Consider the following 24,619-nt stretch of genomic DNA (forward strand, 5'->3'; position numbering starts at 1 on the left):
ATTAGAAGACACCCAAGGTCCCCTCCAACTCTGTTATTCTGTAAGCGTCTCCTGCTTGAGTAAAGCGGATGGACTAAAAGACCCCCAAGGTCCCCTCCAACTCTGTTATTCTGTAAGGGTCTCCTGCTTGAGTAAAGGGGATGGACTAGATGACCTCCAAGGTAATCTCCAACTGTTATTCTGTAAGGGTCTCCTGCTTGAGTAAAGGGGCTGGACTAGAAGACCCCCAAGGTCCCCTCCAACTCTGTTATTCTGTAAAGGTCTCCTGCTTGAAGAAGGGGGCTGGACTAGATGACCTCCAAGGTCCCCTCCAACTCTGTTATTCTGTAAGCGTCTCCTGCTTGAGTAAAGGGGCTGGACTAGAAGACCCCCAAGGTCCCCTCCAACTCTGTTATTCTGTAAAGGTCTCCTGCTTGAGTAAAGGGGCTGGATTAGAAGACACCCAAGGTCCCCTCCAACTCTGTTATTCTCTAAGCGTCTCCTGCTTGAGTGAAGTGGATGGACTAGATGACCCCCAAGGTCCCCTCCAACTCTGTTATTCTGTAAGCGTCTCCTGCTTGAGTAAAGGGGCTGGACTAGAGGACCCCCAAGGTCCCCTCCAACTCTGTTATTCTGTAAGCATCTCCTGCTTGAGTAACGTTGCTGGACTAGAAGACCCCCAAGGTCCCCTCCAACTCTGTTATTCTGTAAGGGTCTCCTGCTTGAGTGAAGTGGATGGACTAGATGACCCCCAAGGTCCCCTCCAACTCTGTTATTCTGTAAAGATCTCCTGCTTGAGTAAAGGGGATGGACTAGATGACCTCCAAGGTCCCCTCCAACTCTGTTATTCTGTAAGCGTCTCCTGCTTGAGTAAAGGGGCTGGACTAGAAGACCCCCAAGGTCCCCTCCAACTCTGTTATTCTGTAAAGGTCTCATGCTTGAGTAAAGGGGCTGGACTAGAAGACCCTCAAGGTCCCCTCCAACTCTGTTATTTGGTAAGGGTCTCATGCTTGAGTAAAGGGGCTGGACTAGAAGACCCCCAAGGTCCCCTCCAACTCTGTTATTCTGTAAAGGTCTCCTGCTTGAAGAAGGGGGCTGGACTAGATGACCTCCAAGGTCCCCTCCAACTCTGTTATTCTGTAAGCGTCTCCTGCTTGAGTAAAGGGGCTGGACTAGAAGACCCCCAAGGTCCCCTCCAACTCTGTTATTCTGTAAAGGTCTCCTGCTTGCGTAAAGGGGCTGGATTAGAAGACACCCAAGGTCCCCTCCAACTCTGTTATTCTGTAAGCGTCTCCTGCTTGAGTAAAGCGGATGGACTAAAAGACCCCCAAGGTCCCCTCCAACTCTGTTATTCTGTAAGGGTCTCCTGCTTGAGTAAAAGGGATGGACTAGATGACCTCCAAGGTAATCTCCAACTGTTATTCTGTAAGGGTCTCCTGCTTGAGTAAAGGGGCTGGACTAGAAGACCCCCAAGGTCCCCTCCAACTCTGTTATTCTGTAAAGGTCTCCTGCTTGAGTAAAGGGGCTGGACTAGAAGACCACCAAGGTCCCCTCCAACTCTGTTATTCTGTAAGGGTCTCCTGCTTGAGCAAAGGGGCTGGACTAGAAGACCCCCAAGGTCCCCTCCAATTCTGTTATTCGGTAAGGGTCTCCTGCTTGAGTAAAGGGGATGGACTAGAAGACCCCCAAGGTCCCCTCCAACTCTATTATTCTGTAAGGGTCTCCTGCTTGAGTAAAGGGTATGGACTAAAAGACCCCCAAGGTCCCCTCCAACTCTGTTATTCTGTAAGGGTCTCCTGCTTGAGTAAAGGGGATGGACTAGATTATCTCCAAGGTAATCTCCAACTCTGTTATTCTGTAAAGGTCTCCTGCTTGAAGAAGGGGGCTGGACTAGAAGACCCCCCAAGGTCCCCTCCAACTCTGTTATTCTGTAAAGGTCTCATGCTTGAGTAAAGGGGCTGGACTAGAAGACCCCCAAGGTCCCCTCCAACTCTGTTATTTGGTAAGGGTCTCCTGCTTGAGTAAAGGGGCTGGACTAGAAGACCCCCAAGGTGCCCTCCAACTCTGTTATTCTGTAAAGGTCTCCTGCTTGAAGAAGGGGGCTGGACTAGATGACCTCCAAGGTACCGTCCAACTCTGTTATTCTGTAAGCGTCTCCTGCTTGAGTAAAGGGGCTGGACTAGAAGACCCCCAAGGTCCCCTCCAACTCTGTTATTCTGTAAAGGTCTCCTGCTTGAGTAAAGGGGCTGGATTAGAAGACACCCAAGGTCCCCTCCAACTCTGTTATTCTGTAAGCGTCTCCTGCTTGAGTAAAGCGGATGGACTAAAAGACCCCCAAGGTCCCCTCCAACTCTGTTATTCTGTAAGGGTCTCCTGCTTGAGTAAAGGGGATGGACTAGATGACCTCCAAGGTAATCTCCAACTGTTATTCTGTAAGGGTCTCCTGCTTGAGTAAAGGGGCTGGACTAGAAGACCCCCAAGGTCCCCTCCAACTCTGTTATTCTGTAAGGGTCTCCTGCTTGACTAAAGGGACTGGACTAGAAGACCCCCAAGGTCCCCTCCAACTCTATTATTCGGTAAGGGTCTCCTGCTTGAGTAAAGCGGCTGGACTAGAAGACACCCAAGGCCCCCTCCAACTCTGTTATTCTGTAAGCGTCTCCTGCTTGAGTTATGGGGATGGACTAGATGACCTCCAAGGTCCCCTCCAACTCTGTTATTCTCTAAGCGTCTCCTGCTTGAGTAAAGGGGATGGACTAGATGACTTCCAAGGTCCCCTCCAACTCTGTTATTCTGTAAGCGTCTCCTGCTTGAGTAAAGTTGCTGGACTAGAAGACCCCCAAGGTCCCCTCCAACTCTGTTATTCTGTAAAGATCTCCTGCTTCAGTAAAGGGGATGGACTAGATGACCTCCAAGGTCGCCTCCAACTCTGTTATTCTGTAAGGGTCTCCTGCTTGAGTAAAGGGGCTGGACTAGAAGACCCCCAAGGTCCCCTCCAACTCTGTTATTCTGTAAAGGTCTCCTGCTTGAGTAAAGGGGCTCGACTAGAAGACCCCCAAGGTCCCCTCCAACTCTCTTATTCTGTAAGCGTCTCCAGCTTGAGCAGAGGGGGCGGGAGTAGAAGACCTCCAAGGTCCCTTCCAACTCTGTTATTCTGTAAGGGTCTCCTGCTTGAGCAAAGGGGCTGGACTAGAAGACCCCCAAGGTCCCCTCCAACTCTGTTATTCTGTAAGGGTCTCCTGCTTGAGTAAAGGGGATGGACTAGATGATCTCCAAGGTAATCTCCAACTCTGTTATTCTGTAAGCGTCTCCTGCTTGAGTAAAGGGGCTGGACTAGAAGACCCCCAAGGTCCCCTCCAACTCTGTTATTCTGTAAAGGTCTCCTGCTTGAAGAAGGGGGCTGGACTAGAAGACCCCCAAGATCCCCTCCAACTCTGTTATTTGGTAAGGGTCTCCTGCTTGAGTAAAGGGGCTGGACTAGAAGACCCCCAAGGTCCCCTCCAACTCTGTTATTCTGTAAAGGTCTCCTGCTTGAGTAAAGGGGCTGGACTAGAAGACCCCCAAGATCCCCTCCAACTCTGTTATTTGGTAAGGGTCTCCTGCTTGAGTAAAGGGGCTGGACTAGAAGACCCCCAAGGTCCCCTCCAACTCCGTTATTCTTTAAGGGTCTCCTGCTTGAGCAAAGGGGCTGGACTAGAAGACCCCCAAGGTCCCCTCCAACTCTGTTATTCTGTAAGCGTCTCCTGCTTGAGTAAAGGGGCTGGACTAGATGACCTCCAAGGTCCCCTCCAACTCTGTTATTCTGTAAGCGTCTCCTGCTTGAGTAAAGGGTCTGGACTAGAAGACCCCCAAGGTCCCCTCCAACTCTGTTATTCTGTAAAGGTCTCCTGCTTGAGTAAAGGGGCTGGACTAGAAGACCCCCAAGGTCCCCTCCAACTCCGTTATTCTTTAAGGGTCTCCTGCTTGAGCAAAGGGGCTGGACTAGAAGACCCCCAAGGTCCCCTCCAACTCTGTTATTCGGTAAGGGTCTCCTGCTTGAGTAAAGGGGATGGACTAGAAGACCCCCAAGGTCCCCTCCAACTCTATTATTCTGTAAGGGTCTCCTGCTTGAGTAAAGGGGATGGACTAAAAGACCCCCAAGGTCCCCTCCAACTCTGTTATTCTGTAAAGGTCTCCTGCTTGAGTAAAGGGGCTGGATTAGAAGACACCCAAGGTCCCCTCCAACTCTGTTATTCTGTAAGCGTCTCCTGCTTGAGTAAAGCGGATGGACTAAAAGACCCCCAAGGTCCCCTCCAACTCTGTTATTCTGTAAGGGTCTCCTGCTTGAGTAAAGGGGATGGACTAGATGACCTCCAAGGTAATCTCCAACTGTTATTCTGTAAGGGTCTCCTGCTTGAGTAAAGGGGCTGGACTAGAAGACCCCCAAGGTCCCCTCCAACTCTGTTATTCTGTAAAGGTCTCCTGCTTGAAGAAGGGGGCTGGACTAGATGACCTCCAAGGTCCCCTCCAACTCTGTTATTCTCTAAGCGTCTCCTGCTTGAGTGAAGTGGATGGACTAGATGACCCCCAAGGTCCCCTCCAACTCTGTTATTCTGTAAGCGTCTCCTGCTTGAGTAAAGGGGCTGGACTAGAAGACCCCCAAGGTCCCCTCCAACTCTGTTATTCTGTAAGCATCTCCTGCTTGAGTAACGTTGCTGGACTAGAAGACCCCCAAGGTCCCCTCCAACTCTGTTATTCTGTAAAGATCTCCTGCTTGAGTAAAGGGGATGGACTAGATGACCTCCAAGGTCCCCTCCAACTCTGTTATTTGATAAGGGTCTCCTGCTTGAGTAAAGGGGCTCGACTAGAGGACCCCCAAGGTCCCCTCCAACTCTGTTATTCTGTAAAGGTCTCCTGCTTGAGTAAAGGGGCTGGACTAGAAGACCCCCAAGGTCCCCTCCAACTCTGTTATTCTGTAAAGGTCTCCTGCTTGAGTAAAGGGGCTGGATTAGAAGACACCCAAGGTCCCCTCCAACTCTGTTATTCTGTAAGCGTCTCCTGCTTGAGTAAAGGGGATGGACTAGATGACCTCCAAGGTCCCCTCCAACTCTGTTATTCTGTAAGCGTCTCCTGCTTGAGTAACGTTGCTGGACTAGAAGACCCCCAAGGTCCCCTCCAACTCTGTTATTCTGTAAAGATCTCCTGCTTGAGTAAAGGGGATGGACTAGATGACCTCCAAGGTCCCCTCCAACTCTGTTATTCTGTAAGCGTCTCCTGCTTGAGTAAAGGGGCTGGACTAGAAGACCCCCAAGGTCCCCTCCAACTCTGTTATTCTGTAAAGGTCTCATGCTTGAGTAAAGGGGCTGGACTAGAAGACCCCCAAGGTCCCCTCCAACTCTGTTATTTGGTAAGGGTCTCCTGCTTGAGTAAAGGGGCTGGACTAGAAGACCCCCAAGGTCCCCTCCAACTCTGTTATTCTGTAAAGGTCTCCTGCTTGAAGAAGGGGGCTGGACTAGATGACCTCCAAGGTACCCTCCAACACTGTTATTCTGTAAGCGTCTCCTGCTTGAGTAAAGGGGCTGGACTAGAAGACCCCCAAGGTCCCCTCCAACTCTGTTATTCTGTAAAGGTCTCCTGCTTGAGTAAAGGGGCTGGATTAGAAGACACCCAAGGTCCCCTCCAACTCTGTTATTCTGTAAGCGTCTCCTGCTTGAGTAAAGCGGATGGACTAAAAGACCCCCAAGGTCCCCTCCAACTCTGTTATTCTGTAAGGGTCTCCTGCTTGAGTAAAGGGGCTGGACTAGATGACCTCCAAGGTAATCTCCAACTGTTATTCTGTAAGGGTCTCCTGCTTGAGTAAAGGGGCTGGACTAGAAGACCCCCAAGGTCCCCTCCAACTCTGTTATTCTGTAAGGGTCTCCTGCTTGACTAAAGGGACTGGACTAGAAGACCCCCAAGGTCCCCTCCAACTCTATTATTCGGTAAGGGTCTCCTGCTTGAGTAAAGCGGCTGGACTAGAAGACACCCAAGGCCCCCTCCAACTCTGTTATTCTGTAAGCGTCTCCTGCTTGAGTTATGGGGATGGACTAGATGACCTCCAAGGTCCCCTCCAACTCTGTTATTCTCTAAGCGTCTCCTGCTTGAGTAAAGGGGATGGACTAGATGACTTCCAAGGTCCCTTCCAACTCTGTTATTCTGTAAAGATCTCCTGCTTCAGTAAAGGGGATGGACTAGATGACCTCCAAGGTCGCCTCCAACTCTGTTATTCTGTAAGCGTCTCCTGCTTGAGTAAAGGGGCTGGACTAGAAGACCCCCAAGGTCCCCTCCAACTCTGTTATTCTGTAAAGGTCTCCTGCTTGAGTAAAGGGGCTCGACTAGAAGACCCCCAAGGTCCCCTCCAACTCTCTTATTCTGTAAGCGTCTCCAGCTTGAGCAGAGGGGGCTGGAGTAGAAGACCTACAAGGTCCCTTCCAACTCTGTTATTCTGTAAGGGTCTCCTGCTTGAAGAAGGGGGCTGGACTAGATGACCTCCAAGGTCCCCTCCAACTCTGTTATTCTGTAAGCGTCTCCTGCTTGAGCAAAGGGGCTGGACTAGAAGACCCCCAAGGTCCCCTCCAACTCTGTTATTCTGTAAGGGTCTCCTGCTTGAGTAAAGGGGATGGACTAGATGATCTCCAAGGTAATCTCCAACTCTGTTATTCTGTAAGCGTCTCCTGCTTGAGTAAAGGGGCTGGACTAGAAGACCCCCAAGGTCCCCTCCAACTCTGTTATTCTGTAAAGGTCTCCTGCTTGAAGAAGGGGGCTGGACTAGATGACCTCCAAGGTCCCCTCCAACTCTGTTATTCTGTAAGCGTCTCCTGCTTGAGTAAAGGGGCTGGACTAGAAGACCCCCAAGGTCCGCTCCAACTCTGTTATTCTGTAAAGGTCTCCTGCTTGAGTAAAGGGGCTGGATTAGAAGACACCCAAGGTCCCCTCCAACTCTGTTATTCTGTAAGCGTCTCCTGCTTGAGTAAAGCGGATGGACTAAAAGACCCCCAAGGTCCCCTCCAACTCTGTTATTCGGTAAGGGTCTCCTGCTTGAGTAAAGGGGCTGGACTAGAAGACACCCAAGGTCCCCTCCAACTCTGTTATTCTGTAAGCGTCCCCTGCTTGAGTAAAGGGGATGGACTAGATGACTTCCAAGGTCCCCTCCAACTCTATTATTCTGTAAGCGTCTCCTGCTTGAGTAAAGTTGCTGGACTAGAAGACCCCCAAGGTCCCCTCCAACTCTGTTATTCTCTAAAGATCTCCTGCTTGAGTAAAGGGGATGGACTAGATGACCTCCAAGGTCCCCTCCAACTCTGTTATTCTGTAAGGGTCTCCTGCTTGAGTAAAGGGGATGGACTAGAAGACCCCCAAGATCCCCTCCAACTCTGTTATTTGGTAAGGGTCTCCTGCTTGAGTAAAGGGGCTGGACTAGAAGACCCCCAAGGTCCCCTCCAACTCCGTTATTCTTTAAGGGTCTCCTGCTTGAGCAAAGGGGCTGGACTAGAAGACCCCCAAGGTCCCCTCCAACTCTGTTATTCTGTAAGCGTCTCCTGCTTGAGTAAAGGGGCTGGACTAGATGACCTCCAAGGTCGCCTCCAACTCTGTTATTCTGTAAGCGTCTCCTGCTTGAGTAAAGGGTCTGGACTAGAAGACCCCCAAGGTCCCCTCCAACTCTGTTATTCTGTAAAGGTCTCCTGCTTGAGTAAAGGGGCTGGACTAGAAGACCCCCAAGGTCCCCTCCAACTCCGTTATTCTTTAAGGGTCTCCTGCTTGAGCAAAGGGGCTGGACTAGAAGACCCCCAAGGTCCCCTCCAACTCTGTTATTCGGTAAGGGTCTCCTGCTTGAGTAAAGGGGATGGACTAGAAGACCCCCAAGGTCCCCTCCAACTCTATTATTCTGTAAGGGTCTCCTGCTTGAGTAAAGGGGATGGACTAAAAGACCCCCAAGGTCCCCTCCAACTCTGTTATTCTGTAAAGGTCTCCTGCTTGAGTAAAGGGGCTGGATTAGAAGACACCCAAGGTCCCCTCCAACTCTGTTATTCTGTAAGCGTCTCCTGCTTGAGTAAAGCGGATGGACTAAAAGACCCCCAAGGTCCCCTCCAACTCTGTTATTCTGTAAGGGTCTCCTGCTTGAGTAAAGGGGATGGACTAGATGACCTCCAAGGTAATCTCCAACTGTTATTCTGTAAGGGTCTCCTGCTTGAGTAAAGGGGCTGGACTAGAAGACCCCCAAGGTCCCCTCCAACTCTGTTATTCTGTAAAGGTCTCCTGCTTGAAGAAGGGGGCTGGACTAGATGACCTCCAAGGTCCCCTCCAACTCTGTTATTCTGTAAGCGTCTCCTGCTTGAGTAAAGGGGCTGGACTAGAAGACCCCCAAGGTCCCCTCCAACTCTGTTATTCTGTAAAGGTCTCCTGCTTGAGTAAAGGGGCTGGATTAGAAGACACCCAAGGTCCCCTCCAACTCTGTTATTCTCTAAGCGTCTCCTGCTTGAGTGAAGTGGATGGACTAGATGACCCCCAAGGTCCCCTCCAACTCTGTTATTCTGTAAGTGTCTCCTGCTTGAGTAAAGGGGCTGGACTAGAAGACCCCCAAGGTCCCCTCCAACTCTGTTATTCTGTAAGCATCTCCTGCTTGAGTAACGTTGCTGGACTAGAAGACCCCCAAGGTCCCCTCCAACTCTGTTATTCTGTAAAGGTCTCCTGCTTGAGTAAAGGGGCTGGACTAGAAGACCACCAAGGTCCCCTCCAACTCTGTTATTCTGTAAGGGTCTCCTGCTTGAGCAAAGGGGCTGGACTAGAAGACCCCCAAGGTCCCCTCCAACTCTGTTATTCGGTAAGGGTCTCCTGCTTGAGTAAAGGGGATGGACTAGAAGACCCGCAAGGTCCCCTCCAACTCTATTATTCTGTAAGGGTCTCCTGCTTGAGTAAAGGTGATGGACTAAAAGACCCCCAAGGTCCCCTCCAACTCTGTTATTCTGTAAGGGTCTCCTGCTTGAGTAAAGGGGATGGACTAGATGATCTCCAAGGTAATCTCCAACTCTGTTATTCTGTAAAGGTCTCCTGCTTGAAGAAGCGGGCTGGACTAGATGACCTCCAAGGTCCCCTCCAACTCTGTTATTCTGTAAGTGTCTCCTGCTTGAGTAAAGGGGATGGACTAGAAGACCCCCAAGGTCCCCTCCAACTCTGTTATTCTGTAAAGGTCTCCTGCTTGAGTAAAGGGGATGGACTAGATGACCTCCAAGGTCCCCTCCAACTCTGTTATTCTGTAAGCGTCTCCTGCTTGAGTAAAGGGTCTGGACTAGAAGACCCCCAAGGTCCCCTCCAACTCTGTTATTCTGTAAAGGTCTCCTGCTTGAGTAAAGGGGCTGGACTAGAAGACCCCCAAGGTCCCCTCCAACTCCGTTATTCTTTAAGGGTCTCCTGCTTGAGCAAAGGGGCTGGACTAGAAGACCCCCAAGGTCCCCTCCAACTCTGTTATTCGGTAAGGGTCTCCTGCTTGAGTAAAGGGGATGGACTAGAAGACCCCCAAGGTCCCCTCCAACTCTATTATTCTGTAAGGGTCTCCTGCTTGAGTAAAGGGGATGGACTAAAAGACCCCCAAGGTCCCCTCCAACTCTGTTATTCTGTAAAGGTCTCCTGCTTGAGTAAAGGGGCTGGATTAGAAGACACCCAAGGTCCCCTCCAACTCTGTTATTCTGTAAGCGTCTCCTGCTTGAGTAAAGCGGATGGACTAAAAGACCCCCAAGGTCCCCTCCAACTCTGTTATTCTGTAAGGGTCTCCTGCTTGAGTAAAGGGGATGGACTAGATGACCTCCAAGGTAATCTCCAACTGTTATTCTGTAAGGGTCTCCTGCTTGAGTAAAGGGGCTGGACTAGAAGACCCCCAAGGTCCCCTCCAACTCTGTTATTCTGTAAAGGTCTCCTGCTTGAAGAAGGGGGCTGGACTAGATGACCTCCAAGGTCCCCTCCAACTCTGTTATTCTGTAAGCGTCTCCTGCTTGAGTAAAGGGGCTGGACTAGAAGACCCCCAAGGTCCCCTCCAACTCTGTTATTCTGTAAAGGTCTCCTGCTTGAGTAAAGGGGCTGGATTAGAAGACACCCAAGGTCCCCTCCAACTCTGTTATTCTCTAAGCGTCTCCTGCTTGAGTGAAGTGGATGGACTAGATGACCCCCAAGGTCCCCTCCAACTCTGTTATTCTGTAAGTGTCTCCTGCTTGAGTAAAGGGGCTGGACTAGAAGACCCCCAAGGTCCCCTCCAACTCTGTTATTCTGTAAGCATCTCCTGCTTGAGTAACGTTGCTGGACTAGAAGACCCCCAAGGTCCCCTCCAACTCTGTTATTCTGTAAAGGTCTCCTGCTTGAGTAAAGGGGCTGGACTAGAAGACCACCAAGGTCCCCTCCAACTCTGTTATTCTGTAAGGGTCTCCTGCTTGAGCAAAGGGGCTGGACTAGAAGACCCCCAAGGTCCCCTCCAACTCTGTTATTCGGTAAGGGTCTCCTGCTTGAGTAAAGGGGATGGACTAGAAGACCCGCAAGGTCCCCTCCAACTCTATTATTCTGTAAGGGTCTCCTGCTTGAGTAAAGGTGATGGACTAAAAGACCCCCAAGGTCCCCTCCAACTCTGTTATTCTGTAAGGGTCTCCTGCTTGAGTAAAGGGGATGGACTAGATGATCTCCAAGGTAATCTCCAACTCTGTTATTCTGTAAAGGTCTCCTGCTTGAAGAAGCGGGCTGGACTAGATGACCTCCAAGGTCCCCTCCAACTCTGTTATTCTGTAAGTGTCTCCTGCTTGAGTAAAGGGGATGGACTAGAAGACCCCCAAGGTCCCCTCCAACTCTGTTATTCTGTAAAGGTCTCCTGCTTGAGTAAAGGGGCTGGATTAGAAGACACCCAAGGTCCCCTCCAACTCTGTTATTCTGTAAGCGTCTCCTGCTTGAGTAAAGGGGATGGACTAGATGACCTCCAAGGTCCCCTCCAACTCTGTTATTCTGTAAGCGTCTCCTGCTTGAGTAACGTTGCTGGACTAGAAGACCCCCAAGGTCCCCTCCAACTCTGTTATTCTGTAAAGATCTCCTGCTTGAGTAAAGGGGATGGACTAGATGACCTCCAAGGTCCCCTCCAACTCTGTTATTCTGTAAGCGTCTCCTGCTTGAGTAAAGGGGCTGGACTAGAAGACCCCCAAGGTCCCCTCCAACTCTGTTATTCTGTAAAGGTCTCATGCTTGAGTAAAGGGGCTGGACTAGAAGACCCCCAAGGTCCCCTCCAACTCTGTTATTTGGTAAGGGTCTCCTGCTTGAGTAAAGGGGCTGGACTAGAAGACCCCCAAGGTCCCCTCCAACTCTGTTATTCTGTAAAGGTCTCCTGCTTGAAGAAGGGGGCTGGACTAGATGACCTCCAAGGTACCCTCCAACTCTGTTATTCTGTAAGCGTCTCCTGCTTGAGTAAAGGAGCTGGACTAGAAGACCCCCAAGGTCCCCTCCAACTCTGTTATTCTGTAAAGGTCTCCTGCTTGAGTAAAGGGGCTGGATTAGAAGACACCCAAGGTCCCCTCCAACTCTGTTATTCTGTAAGCGTCTCCTGCTTGAGTAAAGCGGATGGACTAAAAGACCCCCAAGGTCCCCTCCAACTCTGTTATTCTGTAAGGGTCTCCTGCTTGAGTAAAGGGGATGGACTAGATGACCTCCAAGGTAATCTCCAACTGTTATTCTGTAAGGGTCTCCTGCTTGAGTAAAGGGGCTGGACTAGAAGACCCCCAAGGTCCCCTCCAACTCTGTTATTCTGTAAGGGTCTCCTGCTTGACTAAAGGGACTGGACTAGAAGACCCCCAAGGTCCCCTCCAACTCTATTATTCGGTAAGGGTCTCCTGCTTGAGTAAAGCGGCTGGACTAGAAGACACCCAAGGTCCCCTCCAACTCTGTTATTCTGTAAGCGTCTCCTGCTTGAGTAAAGCGGATGGACTAAAAGACCCCCAAGGTCCCCTCCAACTCTGTTATTCTGTAAGGGTCTCCTGCTTGAGTAAAGGGGATGGACTAGATGACCTCCAAGGTAATCTCCAACTGTTATTCTGTAAGGGTCTCCTGCTTGAGTAAAGGGGCTGGACTAGAAGACCCCCAAGGTCCCCTCCAACTCTGTTATTCTGTAAAGGTCTCCTGCTTGAAGAAGGGGGCTGGACTAGATGACCTCCAAGGTCCCCTCCAACTCTGTTATTCTGTAAGCGTCTCCTGCTTGAGTAAAGGGGCTGGACTAGAAGACCCCCAAGGTCCCCTCCAACTCTGTTATTCTGTAAAGGTCTCCTGCTTGAGTAAAGGGGCTGGATTAGAAGACACCCAAGGTCCCCTCCAACTCTGTTATTCTCTAAGCGTCTCCTGCTTGAGTGAAGTGGATGGACTAGATGACCCCCAAGGTCCCCTCCAACTCTGTTATTCTGTAAGTGTCTCCTGCTTGAGTAAAGGGGCTGGACTAGAAGACCCCCAAGGTCCCCTCCAACTCTGTTATTCTGTAAGCATCTCCTGCTTGAGTAACGTTGCTGGACTAGAAGACCCCCAAGGTCCCCTCCAACTCTGTTATTCTGTAAAGGTCTCCTGCTTGAGTAAAGGGGCTGGACTAGAAGACCACCAAGGTCCCCTCCAACTCTGTTATTCTGTAAGGGTCTCCTGCTTGAGCAAAGGGGCTGGACTAGAAGACCCCCAAGGTCCCCTCCAACTCTGTTATTCGGTAAGGGTCTCCTGCTTGAGTAAAGGGGATGGACTAGAAGACCCGCAAGGTCCCCTCCAACTCTATTATTCTGTAAGGGTCTCCTGCTTGAGTAAAGGTGATGGACTAAAAGACCCCCAAGGTCCCCTCCAACTCTGTTATTCTGTAAGGGTCTCCTGCTTGAGTAAAGGGGATGGACTAGATGATCTCCAAGGTAATCTCCAACTCTGTTATTCTGTAAAGGTCTCCTGCTTGAAGAAGCGGGCTGGACTAGATGACCTCCAAGGTCCCCTCCAACTCTGTTATTCTGTAAGTGTCTCCTGCTTGAGTAAAGGGGATGGACTAGAAGACCCCCAAGGTCCCCTCCAACTCTGTTATTCTGTAAAGGTCTCCTGCTTGAGTAAAGGGGATGGACTAGATGACCTCCAAGGTCCCCTCCAACTCTGTTATTCTGTAAGCGTCTCCTGCTTGAGTAAAGGGTCTGGACTAGAAGACCCCCAAGGTCCCCTCCAACTCTGTTATTCTGTAAAGGTCTCCTGCTTGAGTAAAGGGGCTGGACTAGAAGACCCCCAAGGTCCCCTCCAACTCCGTTATTCTTTAAGGGTCTCCTGCTTGAGCAAAGGGGCTGGACTAGAAGACCCCCAAGGTCCCCTCCAACTCTGTTATTCGGTAAGGGTCTCCTGCTTGAGTAAAGGGGATGGACTAGAAGACCCCCAAGGTCCCCTCCAACTCTATTATTCTGTAAGGGTCTCCTGCTTGAGTAAAGGGGATGGACTAAAAGACCCCCAAGGTCCCCTCCAACTCTGTTATTCTGTAAAGGTCTCCTGCTTGAGTAAAGGGGCTGGATTAGAAGACACCCAAGGTCCCCTCCAACTCTGTTATTCTGTAAGCGTCTCCTGCTTGAGTAAAGCGGATGGACTAAAAGACCCCCAAGGTCCCCTCCAACTCTGTTATTCTGTAAGGGTCTCCTGCTTGAGTAAAGGGGATGGACTAGATGACCTCCAAGGTAATCTCCAACTGTTATTCTGTAAGGGTCTCCTGCTTGAGTAAAGGGGCTGGACTAGAAGACCCCCAAGGTCCCCTCCAACTCTGTTATTCTGTAAAGGTCTCCTGCTTGAAGAAGGGGGCTGGACTAGATGACCTCCAAGGTCCCCTCCAACTCTGTTATTCTGTAAGCGTCTCCTGCTTGAGTAAAGGGGCTGGACTAGAAGACCCCCAAGGTCCCCTCCAACTCTGTTATTCTGTAAAGGTCTCCTGCTTGAGTAAAGGGGCTGGATTAGAAGACACCCAAGGTCCCCTCCAACTCTGTTATTCTCTAAGCGTCTCCTGCTTGAGTGAAGTGGATGGACTAGATGACCCCCAAGGTCCCCTCCAACTCTGTTATTCTGTAAGTGTCTCCTGCTTGAGTAAAGGGGCTGGACTAGAAGACCCCCAAGGTCCCCTCCAACTCTGTTATTCTGTAAGCATCTCCTGCTTGAGTAACGTTGCTGGACTAGAAGACCCCCAAGGTCCCCTCCAACTCTGTTATTCTGTAAAGGTCTCCTGCTTGAGTAAAGGGGCTGGACTAGAAGACCACCAAGGTCCCCTCCAACTCTGTTATTCTGTAAGGGTCTCCTGCTTGAGCAAAGGGGCTGGACTAGAAGACCCCCAAGGTCCCCTCCAACTCTGTTATTCGGTAAGGGTCTCCTGCTTGAGTAAAGGGGATGGACTAGAAGACCCGCAAGGTCCCCTCCAACTCTATTATTCTGTAAGGGTCTCCTGCTTGAGTAAAGGTGATGGACTAAAAGACCCCCAAGGTCCCCTCCAACTCTGTTATTCTGTAAGGGTCTCCTGCTTGAGTAAAGGGGATGGACTAGATGATCTCCAAGGTAATCTCCAACTCTGTTATTCTGTAAAGGTCTCCTGCTTGAAGAAGCGGGCTGGACTAGATGACCTCCAAGGTCCCCTCCAACTCTGTTATTCTGTAAGTGTCTCCTGCTTGAGTAAAGGGGATGGACTAGAAGACCCCCAAGGTCCCCTCCAACTCTGTTATTCTGTAAAGGTCTCCTGCTTGAGTAAAGGGGCTGGATTAGAAGACACCCAAGGTCCCCTCCAACTCTGTTATTCTGTAAGCGTCTCCTGCTTGAGTAAAGGGGATGGACTAGATGACCTCCAAGGTCCCCTCCAACTCTGTTATTCTGTAAGCGTCTCCTGCTTGAGTAACGTTGCTGGACTAGAAGACCCCCAAGGTCCCCTCCAACTCTGTTATTCTGTAAAGATCTCCTGCTTGAGTAAAGGGGATGGACTAGATGACCTCCAAGGTCCCCTCCAACTCTGTTATTCTGTAAGCGTCTCCTGCTTGAGTAAAGGGGCTGGACTAGAAGACCCCCAAGGTCCCCTCCAACTCTGTTATTCTGTAAAGGTCTCATGCTTGAGTAAAGGGGCTGGACTAGAAGACCCCCAAGGTCCCCTCCAACTCTGTTATTTGGTAAGGGTCTCCTGCTTGAGTAAAGGGGCTGGACTAGAAGACCCCCAAGGTCCCCTCCAACTCTGTTATTCTGTAAAGGTCTCCTGCTTGAAGAAGGGGGCTGGACTAGATGACCTCCAAGGTACCCTCCAACTCTGTTATTCTGTAAGCGTCTCCTGCTTGAGTAAAGGAGCTGGACTAGAAGACCCCCAAGGTCCCCTCCAACTCTGTTATTCTGTAAAGGTCTCCTGCTTGAGTAAAGGGGCTGGATTAGAAGACACCCAAGGTCCCCTCCAACTCTGTTATTCTGTAAGCGTCTCCTGCTTGAGTAAAGCGGATGGACTAAAAGACCCCCAAGGTCCCCTCCAACTCTGTTATTCTGTAAGGGTCTCCTGCTTGAGTAAAGGGGATGGACTAGATGACCTCCAAGGTAATCTCCAACTGTTATTCTGTAAGGGTCTCCTGCTTGAGTAAAGGGGCTGGACTAGAAGACCCCCAAGGTCCCCTCCAACTCTGTTATTCTGTAAGGGTCTCCTGCTTGACTAAAGGGACTGGACTAGAAGACCCCCAAGGTCCCCTCCAACTCTATTATTCGGTAAGGGTCTCCTGCTTGAGTAAAGCGGCTGGACTAGAAGACACCCAAGGCCCCCTCCAACTCTGTTATTCTGTAAGCGTCTCCTGCTTGAGTTATGGGGATGGACTAGATGACCTCCAAGGTCCCCTCCAACTCTGTTATTCTCTAAGCGTCTCCTGCTTGAGTAAAGGGGATGGACTAGATGACTTCCAAGGTCCCCTCCAACTCTGTTATTCTGTAAAGATCTCCTGCTTCAGTAAAGGGGATGGACAAGATGACCTCCAAGGTCGCCTCCAACTCTGTTATTCTGTAAGCGTCTCCTGCTTGAGTAAAGGGGCTGGACTAGAAGACCCCCAAGGTCCCCTCCAACTCTGTTATTCTGTAAAGGTCTCCTGCTTGAGTAAAGGGGCTCGACTAGAAGACCCCCAAGGTCCCCTCCAACTCTCTTATTCTGTAAGCGTCTCCAGCTTGAGCAGAGGGGGCTGGAGTAGAAGACCTCCAAGGTCCCTTCCAACTCTGTTATTCTGTAAGGGTCTCCTGCTTGAGCAAAGGGGCTGGACTAGAGGACCCCCAAGGTCCCCTCCAACTCTGTTATTCTGTAAGGGTCTCCTGCTTGAGTAAAGGGGATGGACTAGATGATCTCCAAGGTAATCTCCAACTCTGTTATTCTGTAAGCGTCTCCTGCTTGAGTAAAGGGGCTGGACTAGAAGACCCCCAAGGTCCCCTCCAACTCTGTTATTCTGTAAAGGTCTCCTGCTTGAAGAAGGGGGCTGGACTAGATGACCTCCAAGGTCCCCTCCAACTCTGTTATTCTGTAAGCGTCTCCTGCTTGAGTAAAGGGGCTGGACTAGAAGACCCCCAAGGTCCCCTCCAACTCTGTTATTCTGTAAAGGTCTCCTGCTTGAGTAAAGGGGCTGGATTAGAAGACACCCAAGGTCCCCTCCAACTCTGTTATTCTGTAAGCGTCTCCTGCTTGAGTAAAGCGGATGGACTAAAAGACCCCCAAGGTCCCCTCCAACTCTGTTATTCGGTAAGGGTCTCCTGCTTGAGTAAAGGAGCTGGACTAGAAGACACCCAAGGTCCCCTCCAACTCTGTTATTCTGTAAGCGTCTCCTGCTTGAGTAAAGGGGATGGACTAGATGACTTCCAAGGTCCCCTCCAACTCTATTATTCTGTAAGCGTCTCCTGCTTGAGTAAAGTTGCTGGACTAGAAGACCCCCAAGGTCCCCTCCAACTCTGTTATTCTCTAAAGATCTCCTGCTTGAGTAAAGGGGATGGACTAGATGACCTCCAAGGTCCCCTCCAACTCTGTTATTCTGTAAGGGTCTCCTGCTTGAGTAAAGGGGATGGACTAGATGACCTCCAAGGTCGCCTCCAACTCTTTTATTCTGTAAGGGTCTCCTGCTTGAGTAAAGGGGCTGGACTAGAAGACCCCCAAGGTCCCCTCCAACTCTGTTATTCTGTAAAGGTCTCCTGCTTGAGTAAAGGGGCTGGACTAGAAGACCCCCAAGATCCCCTCCAACTCTGTTATTTGGTAAGGGTCTCCTGCTTGAGTAAAGGGGCTGGACTAGAAGACCCCCAAGGTCCCCTCCAACTCTGTTATTCTGTAAAGGTCTCCTGCTTGAAGAAGGGGGCTGGACTAGATGACCTCCAAGGTCCCCTCCAACTCTGTTATTCTGTAAGCGTCTCCTGCTTGAGTAAAGGGGCTGGACTAGAAGACCCCCAAGGTCCCCTCCAACTCTGTTATTCTGTAAGGGTCTCCTGCTTGACTAAAGGGACTGGACTAGAAGACCCCCAAGGTCCCCTCCAACTCTATTATTCGGTAAGGGTCTCCTGCTTGAGTAAAGCGGCTGGACTAGAAGACACCCAAGGCCCCCTCCAACTCTGTTATTCTGTAAGCGTCTCCTGCTTGAGTTATGGGGATGGACTAGATGACCTCCAAGGTCCCCTCCAACTCTGTTATTCTCTAAGCGTCTCCTGCTTGAGTAAAGGGGATGGACTAGATGACTTCCAAGGTCCCTTCCAACTCTGTTATTCTGTAAAGATCTCCTGCTTCAGTAAAGGGGATGGACTAGATGACCTCCAAGGTCGCCTCCAACTCTGTTATTCTGTAAGCGTCTCCTGCTTGAGTAAAGGGGCTGGACTAGAAGACCCCCAAGGTCCCCTCCAACTCTGTTATTCTGTAAAGGTCTCCTGCTTGAGTAAAGGGGCTCGACTAGAAGACCCCCAAGGTCCCCTCCAACTCTCTTATTCTGTAAGCGTCTCCAGCTTGAGCAGAGGGGGCTGGAGTAGAAGACCTCCAAGGTCCCTTCCAACTCTGTTATTCTGTAAGGGTCTCCTGCTTGAAGAAGGGGGCTGGACTAGATGACCTCCAAGGTCCCCTCCAACTCTGTTATTCTGTAAGCGTCTCCTGCTTGAGCAAAGGGGCTGGACTAGAAGACCCCCAAGGTCCCCTCCAACTCTGTTATTCTGTAAGGGTCTCCTGCTTGAGTAAAGGGGATGGACTAGATGATCTCCAAGGTAATCTCCAACTCTGTTATTCTGTAAGCGTCTCCTGCTTGAGTAAAGGGGCTGGACTAGAAGACCCCCAAGGTCCCCTCCAACTCTGTTATTCTGTAAAGGTCTCCTGGTTGAAGAAGGGGGCTGGACTAGATGACCTCCAAGGTCCCCTCCAACTCTGTTATTCTGTAAGCGTCTCCTGCTTGAGTAAAGGGGCTGGACTAGAAGACCCCCAAGGTCCCCTCCAACTCTGTTATTCTGTAAAGGTCTCCTGCTTGAGTAAAGGGGCTGGATTAGAAGACACCCAAGGTCCCCTCCAACTCTGTTATTCTGTAAGCGTCTCCTGCTTGAGTAAAGCGGATGGACTAAAAGACCCCCAAGGTCCCCTCCAACTCTGTTATTCGGTAAGGGTCTCCTGCTTGAGTAAAGGGGCTGGACAAGAAGACACCCAAGGTCCCCTCCAACTCTGTTATTCTGTAAGCGTCTCCTGCTTGAGTAAAGGGGATGGACTAGATGACTTCCAAGGTCCCCTCCAACTCTATTATTCTGTAAGCGTCTCCTGCTTGAGTAAAGTTGCTGGACTAGAAGACCCCCAAGGTCCCCTCCAACTCTGTTATTCTCTAAAGATCTCCTGCTTGAGTAAAGGGGATGGACTAGATGACCTCCAAGGTCCCCTCCAACTCTGTTATTCTGTAAGGGTCTCCTGCTTGAGTAAAGGGGATGGACTAGAAGACCCCCAAGATCCCCTCCAACTCTGTTATTTGGTAAGGGTCTCCTGCTTGAGTAAAGGGGCTGGACTAGAAGACCCCCAAGGTCCCCTCCAACTCCGTTATTCTTTAAGGGTCTCCTGCTTGAGCAAAGGGGCTGGACTAGAAGACCCCCAAGGTCCCCTCCAACTCTGTTATTCTGTAAGCGTCTCCTGCTTGAGTAAAGGGGATGGACTAGATGACCTCCAAGGTCGCCTCCAACTCTGTTATTCTGTAAGCGTCTCCTGCTTGAGTAAAGGGTCTGGACTAGAAGACCCCCAAGGTCCCCTCCAACTCTGTTATTCTGTAAAGGTCTCCTGCTTGAGTAAAGGGGCTGGACTAGAAGACCCCCAAGGTCCCCTCCAACTCCGTTATTCTTTAAGGGTCTCCTGCTTGAGCAAAGGGGCTGGACTAGAAGACCCCCAAGGTCCCCTCCAACTCTGTTATTCGGTAAGGGTCTCCTGCTTGAGTAAAGGGGATGGACTAGAAGACCCCCAAGGTCCCCTCCAACTCTATTATTCTGTAAGGGTCTCCTGCTTGAGTAAAGGGGATGGACTAAAAGACCCCCAAGGTCCCCTCCAACTCTGTTATTCTGTAAAGGTCTCCTGCTTGAGTAAAGGGGCTGGATTAGAAGACACCCAAGGTCCCCTCCAACTCTGTTATTCTGTAAGCGTCTCCTGCTTGAGTAAAGCGGATGGACTAAAAGACCCCCAAGGTCCCCTCCAACTCTGTTATTCTGTAAGGGTCTCCTGCTTGAGTAAAGGGGATGGACTAGATGACCTCCAAGGTAATCTCCAACTGTTATTCTGTAAGGGTCTCCTGCTTGAGTAAAGGGGCTGGACTAGAAGACCCCCAAGGTCCCCTCCAACTCTGTTATTCTGTAAAGGTCTCCTGATTGAAGAAGGGGGCTGGACTAGATGACCTCCAAGGTCCCCTCCAACTCTGTTATTCTGTAAGCGTCTCCTGCTTGAGTAAAGGGGCTGGACTAGAAGACCCCCAAGGTCCCCTCCAACTCTGTTATTCTGTAAAGGTCTCCTGCTTGAGTAAAGGGGCTGGATTAGAAGACACCCAAGGTCCCCTCCAACTCTGTTATTCTGTAAGCGTCTCCTGCTTGAGTGAAGTGGATGGACTAGATGACCCCCAAGGTCCCCTCCAACTCTGTTATTCTGTAAGCGTCTCCTGCTTGAGTAAAGGGGCTGGACTAGAAGACCCCCAAGGTCCCCTCCAACTCTGTTATTCTGTAAGCATCTCCTGCTTGAGTAACGTTGCTGGACTAGAAGACCCCCAAGGTCCCCTCCAACTCTGTTATTCTGTAAAGGTCTCCTGCTTGAGTAAAGGGGCTGGACTAGAAGACCACCAAGGTCCCCTCCAACTCTGTTATTCTGTAAGGGTCTCCTGCTTGTGCAAAGGGGCTGGACTAGAAGACCCCCAAGGTCCCCTCCAACTCTGTTATTCAGTAAGGGTCTCCTGCTTGAGTAAAGGGGATGGACTAGAAGACCCGCAAGGTCCCCTCCAACTCTATTATTCTGTAAGGGTCTCCTGCTTGAGTAAAGGTGATGGACTAAAAGACCCCCAAGGTCCCCTCCAACTCTGTTATTCTGTAAGGGTCTCCTGCTTGAGTAAAGGGGATGGACTAGATGATCTCCAAGGTAATCTCCAACTCTGTTATTCTGTAAAGGTCTCCTGCTTGAAGAAGCGGGCTGGACTAGATGACCTCCAAGGTCCCCTCCAACTCTGTTATTCTGTAAGCGTCTCCTGCTTGAGTAAAGGGGCTGGACTAGAAGACCCCCAAGGTCCCCTCCAACTCTGTTATTCTGTAAAGGTCTCCTGCTTGAGTAAAGGGGCTGGATTAGAAGACACCCAAGGTCCCCTCCAACTCTGTTATTCTGTAAGCGTCTCCTGCTTGAGTAAAGGGGATGGACTAGATGACCTCCAAGGTCCCCTCCAACTCTGTTATTCTGTAAGCGTCTCCTGCTTGAGTAACGTTGCTGGACTAGAAGACCCCCAAGGTCCCCTCCAACTCTGTTATTCTGTAAAGATCTCCTGCTTGAGTAAAGGGGATGGACTAGATGACCTCCAAGGTCCCCTCCAACTCTATTATTCTGTAAGCGTCTCCTGCTTGAGTAAAGGGTCTGGACTAGAAGACCCCCAAGGTCCCCTCCAACTCTGTTATTCTGTAAAGGTCTCCTGCTTGAGTAAAGGGGCTGGACTAGAAGACCCCCAAGGTCCCCTCCAACTCCGTTATTCTTTAAGGGTCTCCTGCTTGAGCAAAGGGGCTGGACTAGAAGACCCCCAAGGTCCCCTCCAACTCTGTTATTCGGTAAGGGTCTCCTGCTTGAGTAAAGGGGATGGACTAGAAGACCCCCAAGGTCCCCTCCAACTCTATTATTCTGTAAGGGTCTCCTGCTTGAGTAAAGGGGATGGACTAAAAGACCCCCAAGGTCCCCTCCAACTCTGTTATTCTGTAAAGGTCTCCTGCTTGAGTAAAGGGGCTGGATTAGAAGACACCCAAGGTCCCCTCCAACTCTGTTATTCTGTAAGCGTCTCCTGCTTGAGTAAAGCGGATGGACTAAAAGACCCCCAAGGTCCCCTCCAACTCTGTTATTCTGTAAGGGTCTCCTGCTTGAGTAAAGGGGATGGACTAGATGACCTCCAAGGTAATCTCCAACTGTTATTCTGTAAGGGTCTCCTGCTTGAGTAAAGGGGCTGGACTAGAAGACCCCCAAGGTCCCCTCCAACTCTGTTATTCTGTAAAGGTCTCCTGCTTGAAGAAGGGGGCTGGACTAGATGACCTCCAAGGTCCCCTCCAACTCTGTTATTCTGTAAGCGTCTCCTGCTTGAGTAAAGGGGCTGGACTAGAAGACCCCCAAGGTCCCCTCCAACTCTGTTATTCTGTAAAGGTCTCCTGCTTGAGTAAAGGGGCTGGATTAGAAGACACCCAAGGTCCCCTCCAACTCTGTTATTCTGTAAGCGTCTCCTGCTTGAGTGAAGTGGATGGACTAGATGACCCCCAAGGTCCCCTCCAACTCTGTTATTCTGTAAGCGTCTCCTGCTTGAGTAAAGGGGCTGGACTAGAAGACCCCCAAGGTCCCCTCCAACTCTGTTATTCTGTAAGCATCTCCTGCTTGAGTAACGTTGCTGGACTAGAAGACCCCCAAGGTCCCCTCCAACTCTGTTATTCTGTAAAGGTCTCCTGCTTGAGTAAAGGGGCTGGACTAGAAGACCACCAAGGTCCCCTCCAACTCTGTTATTCTGTAAGGGTCTCCTGCTTGTGCAAAGGGGCTGGACTAGAAGACCCCCAAGGTCCCCTCCAACTCTGTTATTCGGTAAGGGTCTCCTGCTTGAGTAAAGGGGATGGACTAGAAGACCCGCAAGGTCCCCTCCAACTCTATTATTCTGTAAGGGTCTCCTGCTTGAGTAAAGGTGATGGACTAAAAGACCCCCAAGGTCCCCTCCAACTCTGTTATTCTGTAAGGGTCTCCTGCTTGAGTAAAGGGGATGGACTAGATGATCTCCAAGGTAATCTCCAACTCTGTTATTCTGTAAAGGTCTCCTGCTTGAAGAAGCGGGCTGGACTAGATGACCTCCAAGGTACCCTCCAACTCTGTTATTCTGTAAGCGTCTCCTGCTTGAGTAAAGGGGCTGGACTAGAAGACCCCCAAGGTCCCCTCCAACTCTGTTATTCTGTAAAGGTCTCCTGCTTGAGTAAAGGGGCTGGATTAGAAGACACCCAAGGTCCCCTCCAACTCTGTTATTCTGTAAGCGTCTCCTGCTTGAGTAAAGGGGATGGACTAGATGACCTCCAAGGTCCCCTCCAACTCTGTTATTCTGTAAGCGTCTCCTGCTTGAGTAACGTTGCTGGACTAGAAGACCCCCAAGGTCCCCTCCAACTCTGTTATTCTGTAAAGATCTCCTGCTTGAGTAAAGGGGATGGACTAGATGACCTCCAAGGTCCCCTCCAACTCTATTATTCTGTAAGCGTCTCCTGCTTGAGTAAAGGGTCTGGACTAGAAGACCCCCAAGGTCCCCTCCAACTCTGTTATTCTGTAAAGGTCTCCTGCTTGAGTAAAGGGGCTGGACTAGAAGACCCCCAAGGTCCCCTCCAACTCCGTTATTCTTTAAGGGTCTCCTGCTTGAGCAAAGGGGCTGGACTAGAAGACCCCCAAGGTCCCCTCCAACTCTGTTATTCAGTAAGGGTCTCCTGCTTGAGTAAAGGGGATGGACTAGAAGACCCCCAAGGTCCCCTCCAACTCTATTATTCTGTAAGGGTCTCCTGCTTGAGTAAAGGGGATGGACTAAAAGACCCCCAAGGTCCCCTCCAACTCTGTTATTCTGTAAAGGTCTCCTGCTTGAGTAAAGGGGCTGGATTAGAAGACACCCAAGGTCCCCTCCAACTCTGTTATTCTGTAAGCGTCTCCTGCTTGAGTAAAGCGGAAGGACTAAAAGACCCCCAAGGTCCCCTCCAACTCTGTTATTCTGTAAGGGTCTCCTGCTTGAGTAAAGGGGATGGACTAGATGACCTCCAAGGTAATCTCCAACTGTTATTCTGTAAGGGTCTCCTGCTTGAGTAAAGGGGCTGGACTAGAAGACCCCCAACGTCCCCTCCAACTCTGTTATTCTGTAAAGGTCTCCTGCTTGAAGAAGGGGGCTGGACTAGATGACCTCCAAGGTCCCCTCCAACTCTGTTATTCTGTAAGCGTCTCCTGCTTGAGTAAAGGGGCTGGACTAGAAGACCCCCAAGGTCCCCTCCAACTCTGTTATTCTGTAAAGGTCTCCTGCTTGAGTAAAGGGGCTGGATTAGAAGACACCCAAGGTCCCCTCCAACTCTGTTATTCTCTAAGCGTCTCCTGCTTGAGTGAAGTGGATGGACTAGATGACCCCCAAGGTCCCCTCCAACTCTGTTATTCTGTAAGCGTCTCCTGCTTGAGTAAAGGGGCTGGACTAGAAGACCCCCAAGGTCCCCTCCAACTCTGTTATTCTGTAAGCATCTCCTGCTTGAGTAACGTTGCTGGACTAGAAGACCCCCAAGGTCCCCTCCAACTCTGTTATTCTGTAAAGGTCTCCTGCTTGAGTAAAGGGGCTGGACTAGAAGACCACCAAGGTCCCCTCCAACTCTGTTATTCTGTAAGGGTCTCCTGCTTGTGCAAAGGGGCTGGACTAGAAGACCCCCAAGGTCCCCTCCAACTCTGTTCTTCGGTAAGGGTCTCCTGCTTGAGTAAAGGGGATGGACTAGAAGACCCGCAAGGTCCCCTCCAACTCTATTATTCTGTAAGGGTCTCCTGCTTGAGTAAAGGTGATGGACTAAAAGACCCCCAAGGTCCCCTCCAACTCTGTTATTCTGTAAGGGTCTCCTGCTTGAGTAAAGGGGATGGACTAGATGATCTCCAAGGTAATCTCCAACTCTGTTATTCTGTAAAGGTCTCCTGCTTGAAGAAGCGGGCTGGACTAGATGACCTCCAAGGTCCCCTCCAACTCTGTTATTCTGTAAGCATCTCCTGCTTGAGTAAAGGGGCTGGACTAGAAGACCCCCAAGGTCCCCTCCAACTCTGTTATTCTGTAAAGGTCTCCTGCTTGAGTAAAGGGGCTGGATTAGAAGACACCCAAGGTCCCCTCCAACTCTGTTATTCTGTAAGCGTCTCCTGCTTGAGTAAAGGGGATGGACTAGATGACCTCCAAGG

Source organism: Thamnophis sirtalis, unplaced genomic scaffold, assembly GCF_051295495.1.
Source record: "Thamnophis sirtalis isolate CommonGarterSnake01/CBP01778 unplaced genomic scaffold, rThaSir2_p1.2 scaffold_2, whole genome shotgun sequence".
NCBI classification, from domain to species: Eukaryota; Metazoa; Chordata; class Lepidosauria; order Squamata; family Natricidae; genus Thamnophis; species Thamnophis sirtalis.